Genomic DNA, 9,740 nt, shown 5'->3' with positions numbered 1-9,740 from the left:
TCACCCAAGGGAAGGCCAGACCCGCTGGGAGACATGGATCCATCAGGTATACACAAGGATCCCTACTGAGCACCAGGAGGAGGCTTAAAGGGCAGGGGTAGGGTGTCAAGGGCTCTGACAAAGAGTGGGCATAGAATAAAAATTGAACCAGGAAATAGTAAAACAGACTGGGTTAGGAGAACATTGAGAAACCAGCCAGACCAATCGCTAGCAGATGCAATATTTACTGCAGTTTATTTTTATCTCTCTTCTATGAACACTTAGTGTATAAAGTTGTGGGTTTATTTAATAATATTTTTACTTTTAGAAAAAAAGTGAATAATGTTTTCAAGTCCCATAGCTCATAAGTAGCACAAGTGTTCATTCTTTCTGTTGTATAGGGCTCCTCCTCATTAGACGGTAGGGAGGAAAATCTTTCCTGATACAGAATCTTTGGAAGAGCTGCCTTATACCTATTAGGCTCCATCCAGGGATAACCATCATTTGTACAGAAAAATATTGATAATTTCTATGGGTGAGTTGTAGTGTTTCAAAAGCTTTTCTATCTTAATAAGAGCAACTTTAGTTTATTCTTAAAATATTTAATCCTCATAGTCATTTACATTCCTTTCTTCTTTTTTCAATTTACATTTTTATCACTTCGTGTTTGCAGCACACCTCGCTTACACTCCTGGTGGAGCACTGGTGCATGTTAATGTTTCCACACCCTTCCCCACTCCTTCCTTGTTCCTCCCTTTGGCTCTTACTCTTTTTCCCTTTTGCAAAATATCCACTTCCCAGTTTCCTATTATCTACCTTATTTTTCTCTGTATTTATAATTTGAGTTTTTCATATAAAAGAAATCACATGATATTTAAGCTTCTGTGTTTGATTTATTTCACTTCCACTATGGTTTCTTTTTGTTTTTTTCCAGTACCGGGAATCGAACTCATGACCTTGCCCTTGCCAGTCAGGCACTGTGCCGCTGAGCTAAATCCCCAGCCCCCTCCATTATTGTTTCAAGGTGAATCTATATTCCTACAAATGAATCCAGTTTTATCCTTCTTTATGTGAGGATGGTACTTCTTTCTGTATAAATACCAAGATTTCTTTAGAAATTCACCTGTTGATGGGCACACTGGCTTCTGCCAAGATTTAGGGATTGTGAGTGGTGCTGCCATAGCCATGTGCATGCATTTGTACAGTAATATAACGTCTTTCATTCTTTTGTAAAAATACCTAGGAAGGGCAATAGCTGCATAAAATTGAATTTATATTTTTTGAGTTTTGAGGAATCTCTGTCTGATTTTTGTAGTGGTTGTACTAGTTTACATTCTCACCAATAATGTAGAAAGTTTCTTTTTATGTGCTCTTTACAACAAATAAGACTATTTTATTGGGTTCACTTTTGTTGTGTGTATTTTGCATATTGCAAGATTTCCTAAAGTTTAACTATGTGCTATTTTGTGATCAATCACCTATCTTCATTCAACAAGGATATAAGTAAAATCAACATTTTTCATAAAATAGTGACAAATTATAACCCACATTATGATACTTGTTACCCATATTATAATATTCCTTCATTTTTCCTTAAGCCTCTTTCAAAATTCTTTTGTTTCATAAGACGTCTGTTTTGTTGCTAGATAGTCTCAGATCTGGAAGCAGAACGGTAAGCCTGTCTGCTTCGTCTTGTGACAAATCCACGGCCATGTCTAAACTAAGAATGGAATGTTGCTGTGGAGGTTAAGCCCATAGAGCTTTTGAGCTGGAAGGGGCATATGAGAGAATTTACTCCAATGTTCATTGCATAGATATGGAATTGTAAACCTTGTGAAGTGGTTAACTCACGTTAAACATAGTTCTGTGGGTTAGAGGGGAGAATGTGATCCATGTGTTCCAAAGTGAGACTTCTTGGCTTTTCACACTGTGTTGTGTCATGTGAAGTTTCTGAGTGTCCCCACAGTGCAGAGTGCCTTCTCAGGGACTGTTGACTGAGCAGTGGCTCTTTCAGCTGTCTGGAATGTAATCTCGTGGAAGAGGTCACCGCTTTGGGAAAGAGTCCCACATAAGGGATGCCCTACATGGTTCTCTAGAGGGGCTCAATGAATATTAGTAAAAGGATGGGGGACACTTGCTGCAGTTCAAACACCCCTGAAAACAAAGCCTATGAAGTCACTGTGCACCAACTACCTGTTAACAAAGGAAAATCTTACGATAAGCAAAGGAATTAGCTGAATTAAGGAGACTAACAGGAAGTCAGTCGCGATGTATTTTGAATCAAAGATAAAACTGCGTTGAGTAATAGCATCCGAATGTACCTGTCATGTTTCCTCTAGATTAAATCCTTATTTTCTCTAATGATGGGGTTTTTATGCACAAAATTGAATGAAAACTAATTCTGGCAAGCCAAAATAGAAGTGTTAGCCCCAGGGCAAAAGAATTAAAAGTTGTTTAATGATTTAGAAGTAAAATAGTGAAAATTCGTCTGTATTTGTGTGTTAATGTCAAAATAGTTTTGAGCCATGCAACACATTTGCTAATTTGAAATGTCTTATCTAGGCATTGGTGTTCCAATGATCATTATGACCTAAACTCCACAGAGCTTGGAATCCTCTAGGACAATTGACCTGCACCCAATAAGTACACATATGCTGCCCATAAATGATAACCTTGTGAAGCAATATGTTTAGAAGTGATGTTGTTTAGTACCCTGACATTGACATAAACAAATGACATGATTTTGTAGGCTGACTTTTCAGGATATGTACTACAGTCCTCAATATTTAATTATTTCAGGAAAGGCTGTGATGCTATCACAAATTAACACAATGTAGAGAATTCTAGAAATTATCTACTCTTAATTTTCTTTTGTCTGGGAAAAATTTGGAACCATAAGTTAAGACTGTACTTTAAAAAAAATCAAATGCTTTAACTAACAAGAAAAACAAACAGACAATGAAGAAGAACAAACCCAAATCCTGTTTTCAGCTCACAGTAACTAATCATAGGGCCGTTTCTCTAAATGCCAAGGGGTTGGTCAGTGTTAATGCATTTTATTATACATAATGTTCCACTGCTAATTCAAATTGTACTTGCCAGGAAGACTGAGAGTGATGACTTTTTGCTTGTGATTTTATTAAGTAGCGACCTTAATTGTATGGAAAATTCCTTTAGGCATATGAAATTTAAAAATATAAATATAAAAATTTATAGTAACAATAATGACATAAGGCTAATAATTTTTACTGTACTTAATTCTTTTAGAGTATTTTATGTATTCTGACTCCTTTCCTAGGTGCATGTCATAAATAAAAGTGATTATAGGCAAGCTGGGAATATGTGGACACATAACTCAGTTTTAATGTTTATTATGGGACAGAGAACACAGTTAAGTTCAGTTTATTTTTATGTTCCCTTCTGCTTGACTGGCATATCTAAAGCTACTGATAAATCCATATTGGAGACATGAAAGAGACAAATGGCTTTGCTGAGAGATATCCTGCTTTTAGTATTGTGTGTTTCTGGTGAGTGATACTTTGCCTCTAACAGTGTATATTTGACCGCGGATGTTGCCTCACTTACCCCTGAACAAAGGCTAAAGCAATCCCCCACCTCCTTGCCCTATTATTTATTTTTATGTGATATACTCTTGACATTATCTCTGAAACTAATTATTCTTCCTCATTTATTTTGGGACCTCTTCATTTTCAATTTATTTCACTTTGATTTCTTTGTAGTTCTCTCCTTGTAGTTTGTACATTAATCTTTCCTTTTCTCTCCACTTCAATAATCTTGACACATTGCAAGGGTGGAGTAAGGCTAAGGAAAGGAAATTTAACAGAGCTATTTGTGAAGGCTCAACTTTTGATGAAACAACAGGAAGTCAGCTGTTAAAGTATAGATTTGGAGAGCCCTTGTCAGGACTAAATACCCAGGCATGAAGCTCCACTGGTTAGTCGGTGATCAGTTCACTACAATTCAGTAGCTCCACTTCTGCATATTAAGAAGGTAGATGGGATAGAATAAGCACTATATCTGGATGCTTAATGAAACCTACAGTGATAAATCGTAATCCATCCAGAGAAGAGTGACTAGGATGACCTGGAATATTAATCAATTAGTAATTAGCACTTAGTCCTATTGCAGTCTCCTACCTGTAGAGGTTTGCCTGGGTCAGCCTGTTCTGGCTGAGCCTGAAGAAGACAGGAATGAGGACTGTCAAACACTACTTCTAAATCTTTAGAAGCCCTGCTCTGTGGGGTACGGTGCACTTGGTCTACATAGCTAAGAAAACTGGACTAAGACCAGTGAATAAGTGTCCCGAAGATCCCATCTTGGGACACGGGGTAAGTTTCTTACTGAAGAGAGACAGCTCTCAATGCAGAGGATTTCTTAAAAGATTTGAAAACATGCAGTGAGTTTCTTTACTTTCTGTTGGGAATGCAGTTTACTTGGTGCATGAAAAGTAGCAGTGGAGATGTTCGTTGTTTGGTTTGCTAGACTGGCAGGAATCTACGATCTTTACACAGTTGCCTGCTTTGCCTTTGTGCAATCAGCCACGGAGTGAGAAGGGGCGTTGACCTGGCTTTCCCAGCCTTGGCTGAAGAACGAGACGAAGAGTCCTAGCCAGGCTAATCACCACCAGAGTCTTCACGTGATGGACTCCTCGTATTTGGCTCTTTAAAAGCATCAAGCACCCTTGGTTTAGGTCACTCCTGGAGAAGTGGCTCTTGTTAGTCAAGCAAAATTCCCTGGGAAAGGTAAGTTGAAGATCCATGACTAGCTGACAGTCAGAGAAACGGGAAATTGACTCCCTTGCCAAGGTAAGTGCATGGAAGAAGGCTCTAACCAGGAAGACATCAAATATCCATCTTCATGGGACTCTCCCTTTGGCAAGTATACTACTAGCAATATCAGAATTGAACTATCACCACATTAATTGGAATCATCTTTAATTAGATCATTATTTCTTACCTAGACTCAATAGATAACATGCTAACTACACCACATAAAGTAGAATCCCACTATGTTTCTGAGGGGAAATTACATTTAGCCATTAGGACTTCAGCAGTAGCAATTTTGATAAAACACTAAAGATTTAGTTAATTGTCCCCAAATCCTTTCTCCATGTACTTTTGTTTTACTTTTTCTATGTGAGTCCTAATGGCACTATAATTCCCTACAGGGCACATTTGTTCCAGGAAGGGTTTTGGAATGAGACTTTGGCTCAGATCCCTGCTCTGCCAAGTACTTTGTGACTCTGGGCAAGTCAGTTATTTAGACTACTTAGAGTGTCCTCAAGTTAATCTGGGAGTAGAAGGAACTGTGAGAATTAAATGAGTTGAACTGCTCAGGTATAGTGTGTGTCGTATGCTGGGTGCTCAGTTAAGGGTGGTTGTATATTTCCAATTTCTTGTCATGTGGATCTTATCTGTCCTTCAGCTCCAGGTGAAGTTCATCCTCTCCAAAGATCTTCCCTGACTAATTCACCATATTGTCTACCTTTTGCCACACGGACCCTTCATAAAAATTTCCAGATGGCCCAAGTGAAAATGATTTAAGCAGAAGATACCGGTGCATCCCAGCGTTATTCCTATAATTCAAGCCTCTGCTAACTTTTCTTTTGAGCATCAAATAAACAGCAATAGGACAGAGCTCTTAAATCTCAGTCTCATTATTGTGTGTCAGGGGGCAATAAGTGAGGTGAAAAGGGACGTATCTGAGAGTGTGTGAAGTTTACACGTTAGGCAGAAAAAATGAATCATTTGATGTTAAGAGAAATCTCTTTACTCAATCATTAAATTAATTTTTTAAGCATTAAGGTTAGTTTGTAAGTGATATGCACATACAATGAAGAACATGAGCTTTCCACGAGGTGTTTGCATTTGAGCCTTGTACAAAACCCTCATGGCTGCCCATGAGAAATTCCTCAAAACACTGCAGGCAATTTTCCCACTTTTAAATTTGAATGTGAAATCTGTAATCAAAATCAAATGAAAAAGTGAATAGAAAAAAGCTCACACTGACCTCAGAAAGATTTTTATCATGAATTCAATTCAAAAGCTTCAGGTTTTAGATTCCCAAATAAAAAAACATGGCATTTTTTACTCTAACAGTGATGATGGTAAAATAAGTCATACTTGCATGTTTTCTTCTGTCTTAACTTGCAGTTGGAATAAAAGTTCAAAATTCAGTCAGATATCAGATATGCATTTGAAAAGGACCACGTCTATGATATTTAATATAATTATAATTTTTTCAATATTTTATTCACAACAAAGTCATATTATGATAGCAAGAGATATTAGCATATTTATAATTTTACCCTTTGTGCCCAGCCAATAGCTTTCAGGTTCTCTAATTTGAACAATCTTTTGTTTAAATATAACTACCTTCCCACTGCAAACAACACCACTGACCCCAATGTCAGACAACATTATCTACTCAGTAATTTGCACCAATAGCCTCATTGTATTTCATTTAGCAGAATGCTTATCAGTGAAAGACAGGAAGAGAGAAATCCACAGTTCTTTGTAAAATAAATGGAAGTAATAATAATAAAAAGATAATACCTGAGAAGTAGATTGAGAAAGCATGCAGACAGGCAGCAGAGAGGACTGATATTTAGCCTTTAAATAGTGGTGGTAAAACCAGGAATATAGCTAGACTATTCCAGCAGTAAGTCTCTTTGCAGAAAGTCAGCAATGATCCATTGTTCCTAATTTCAGGTTCCTAGGAAATCCAACTTTTGGCTTTTGGGATTTGAAACGGGGGATGCAGTTGCTTAAGTAACCTATAAAGGAAAGAGGGAGAAAAATGCAGAAACTGGTTATAAGGTCGTTGAACCCTCAAGGGGTGCTCATGAAATGTGCAGAATTGCCGTTCCTTCATTCAGAATTTTTTGTTAATATCTCCTGTGTGTGTGCTATAGGACACACTCCCTGCTCCCTATCTACTTGTCTTAGACAGAAATGAACCAAGTGTTATAGGTTAGATCTAAGATGTCCCTCAAGTTCTCATGTGTGGAAGAGGTGATTGGTCAGGGCTTGTGATATGCAAAAATGGATTAATCTAGTGATGAATCCATACCTGACTGTTACATGAGGGGGTGGGAATCTGGTCAGAAGACATGGGCCACCGGGGGTGTGACTTTGAGGGGTGTATGTCCCTCTTTAGCTTTTCCTTTTTTCTGCTGTCCAGCAGCCATGATGTGAGCATCTTTCCTCTTCAGAATCTCCCCTTTTTCCCTTTCTGCACTGGAACAGCAGGCTGTGGACTGAAAAGCTGAGCCAAAATAAACCTTTAAGATGTTGGTGTCAGGTATTGCATTCCAGAAGTGAGAAAAGGCACTAAGACACCAACAATCTATTAATGCAGAAGCTACTACGGAGCAATAGCACAATATAGAGAATTTTAATGGGGCAATGCTAAAGAGCGGGGCTACTTGCTTTTCCAGTAGGAGTCAGGCCTCAGTGAAAATGTGAATGTTGACTGGCAAGAAGGAGGCATGTACGCAAAGAGGAAGCCCCGCTGACGGAGGCAAAGCTGGAGCCAAGTGCTGAGCGCAGATACAGCCGGAGAAAGGTGTGGGCGGAGCTGGACTCTGGGTAGTTGGAGGTGAGCACAGACACAGCCGGGGAAAGGTGTGGGCGGAGCTGGGCTCTGGGTAGTTGGAGGTGAGCACAGACACAGCCGGGGAAAGGTGTGGGCGGAGCTGGGCTGTGGGCAGTCGGAGGTGAGCACAACCTCATGCTGACCAAAGGGCTGAAAGATTTTTCCCAACTGCTGTTGACAGGATGGGAAAGGTGGAGTCTTGTCCTGTTAGTATGGAGGCACCTGCACATTTTGAAAAGAGAAAGGAGTAGAGAGGGAGAGTGTCCAGGACTTCGTATAGTCAGGGAAGTGAAAAGTGACACAACATGGGAAGGAGACTGGTACAGGAAACCTCTAGGTTTGCTAATTGGTGCTCATGGAAGTGAGGCTCCACCCCTGCAACAGAGACCGGAATCAGGGCCCCCACCCTTCTAATTAGGGACGTTTCAAAACCCTGGTTCTTGTGTGCTTGGGGAAGGTTCTTGTGCCCTTGGGGAAGACGTGCCTGCGATGTAGGTGATGGGTTTATTATGACCTTCACTTCTGATGGGGTTACCTCATGATAACTCATCATAAACTGAAAATGGCAGTAAGTCAGAAAGCACTGAATTCAGCTAAGTACTGAACATGACAGCTGAGTGCAGGCTAACATCCCCAGAACAATTACATTAGCCCACACTCGGGTGAACTTATCTAATATGAAATGTATTTTACCATAAAACTTTGAAAATCTTGGGCAGTTTATTGAATATTATGCCAAAAGTGTTAACCAGAATAGTTGTATGCACAGTAACCATTTCATACAGCTGAAAACACACTGGGCCTGAAGGATATTTAAGCACTGAACTAAAATTAATTGCAGGGTGATAGAAATCTTAAATCCTCAAAATCATCAATTTGTGACCCAAGCTAGTCCTCAGCATCGTGAAAGCATACTGTTAGCCCACGAAAAGATCAAAATTTAGAATTAGAAGTAAGTTGTACTGAATGAGTTTCACTTTTTCATAACTGCAAAATAAAAATATCCCAAGTTGAACCATCTTAAGTTGAAGCCTGTTTATGCATCTCAGAGGAGCAGAGGAAGTACTCATTGTTGTACCCTTTTACAGTAAGTATCCTAATAAAAAGTGATACAGCTATTTACTAAATAGTGAACTCTCCTGCCATCCTTGAACTTCCACAGGCAGAGACTTGTGAAGACTAGGCAATCCCACCGATATGGCCTAGAAGTGCTAGATACTATGTCAGTGTTTGCTTCCATCTTAGTGTGGTATTGGTAGGAGAAAACTGAGGTCAAATATAATTATCTTTAGAACCAAAAGCAAAGCTTCCAGTTCTCCTGTTGATTTATTTCTCTGCATATTGAAAGTAAATTTTTTGTGGAGTTCTATTGGTAGCTACTATATCTGTTGCATTTAAACCATTGAAATCATTGTTGACAGAATTGTCTGCCCATGATTATGAAAAATCTGAAACATTACAATAAAAACTCTTGACCATTAGATTATGGAAGGGAAATAAAATGAAGACACAGCTATGAATACACACATATACACACAAATGTGTAGTGCATGCATACTTACATGGAAAGAGTTATTTTACTAGTATCATTTCAGATACTTTTGACACTTTGTTTGGTGCCCTATTTCCTACACAGTTCTCAACAATGTTAAGGCTTTTTTGGAAAGATATATCTTGTTTTAAATTTTTTTCCTATGAGTCATGACTAAGAAAATGTTAGAAACAGTATAAACCTGAAATACTGTTAATTATTTGTCACAGTGTAAATTGGTCATTTTTGTAGTGTTCTCAGAAAGTTATGAAGCAATAATTTCACAAACTGACAGTGGAATGAAAGTATCTGTCTTCACCACACGGTGAATCCACAGTGGAAAAGGCACCACAGGAAAATAATAGGACAAAAGTTTAAAGAGACATGAATCTTAAACTTGGGTCAACTGTTGGCTAATTCACAGACTGTAGGGAGGCTATTTAATTTTTTTTTTTTTTTTTTTTTTTGGTTTTTCTCTGGTACCAGGAACTGAACTCACGACCTTGCACTTGCCAGGCAGACGCTTTGCCGCTGAGCTAAATCCCCAGCCCCGAGGCTATTTAATTTTAAATACCATTTTCCTTATAAAATGCATAATAATACCTTTCTAAAG

Source organism: Chinchilla lanigera, unplaced genomic scaffold (genome assembly GCF_000276665.1).
Source record: "Chinchilla lanigera isolate Chin_1 unplaced genomic scaffold, ChiLan1.0 scaffold00020, whole genome shotgun sequence".
NCBI classification, from domain to species: Eukaryota; Metazoa; Chordata; class Mammalia; order Rodentia; family Chinchillidae; genus Chinchilla; species Chinchilla lanigera.
Note: the sequence above shows the minus strand (reverse complement) of the source record.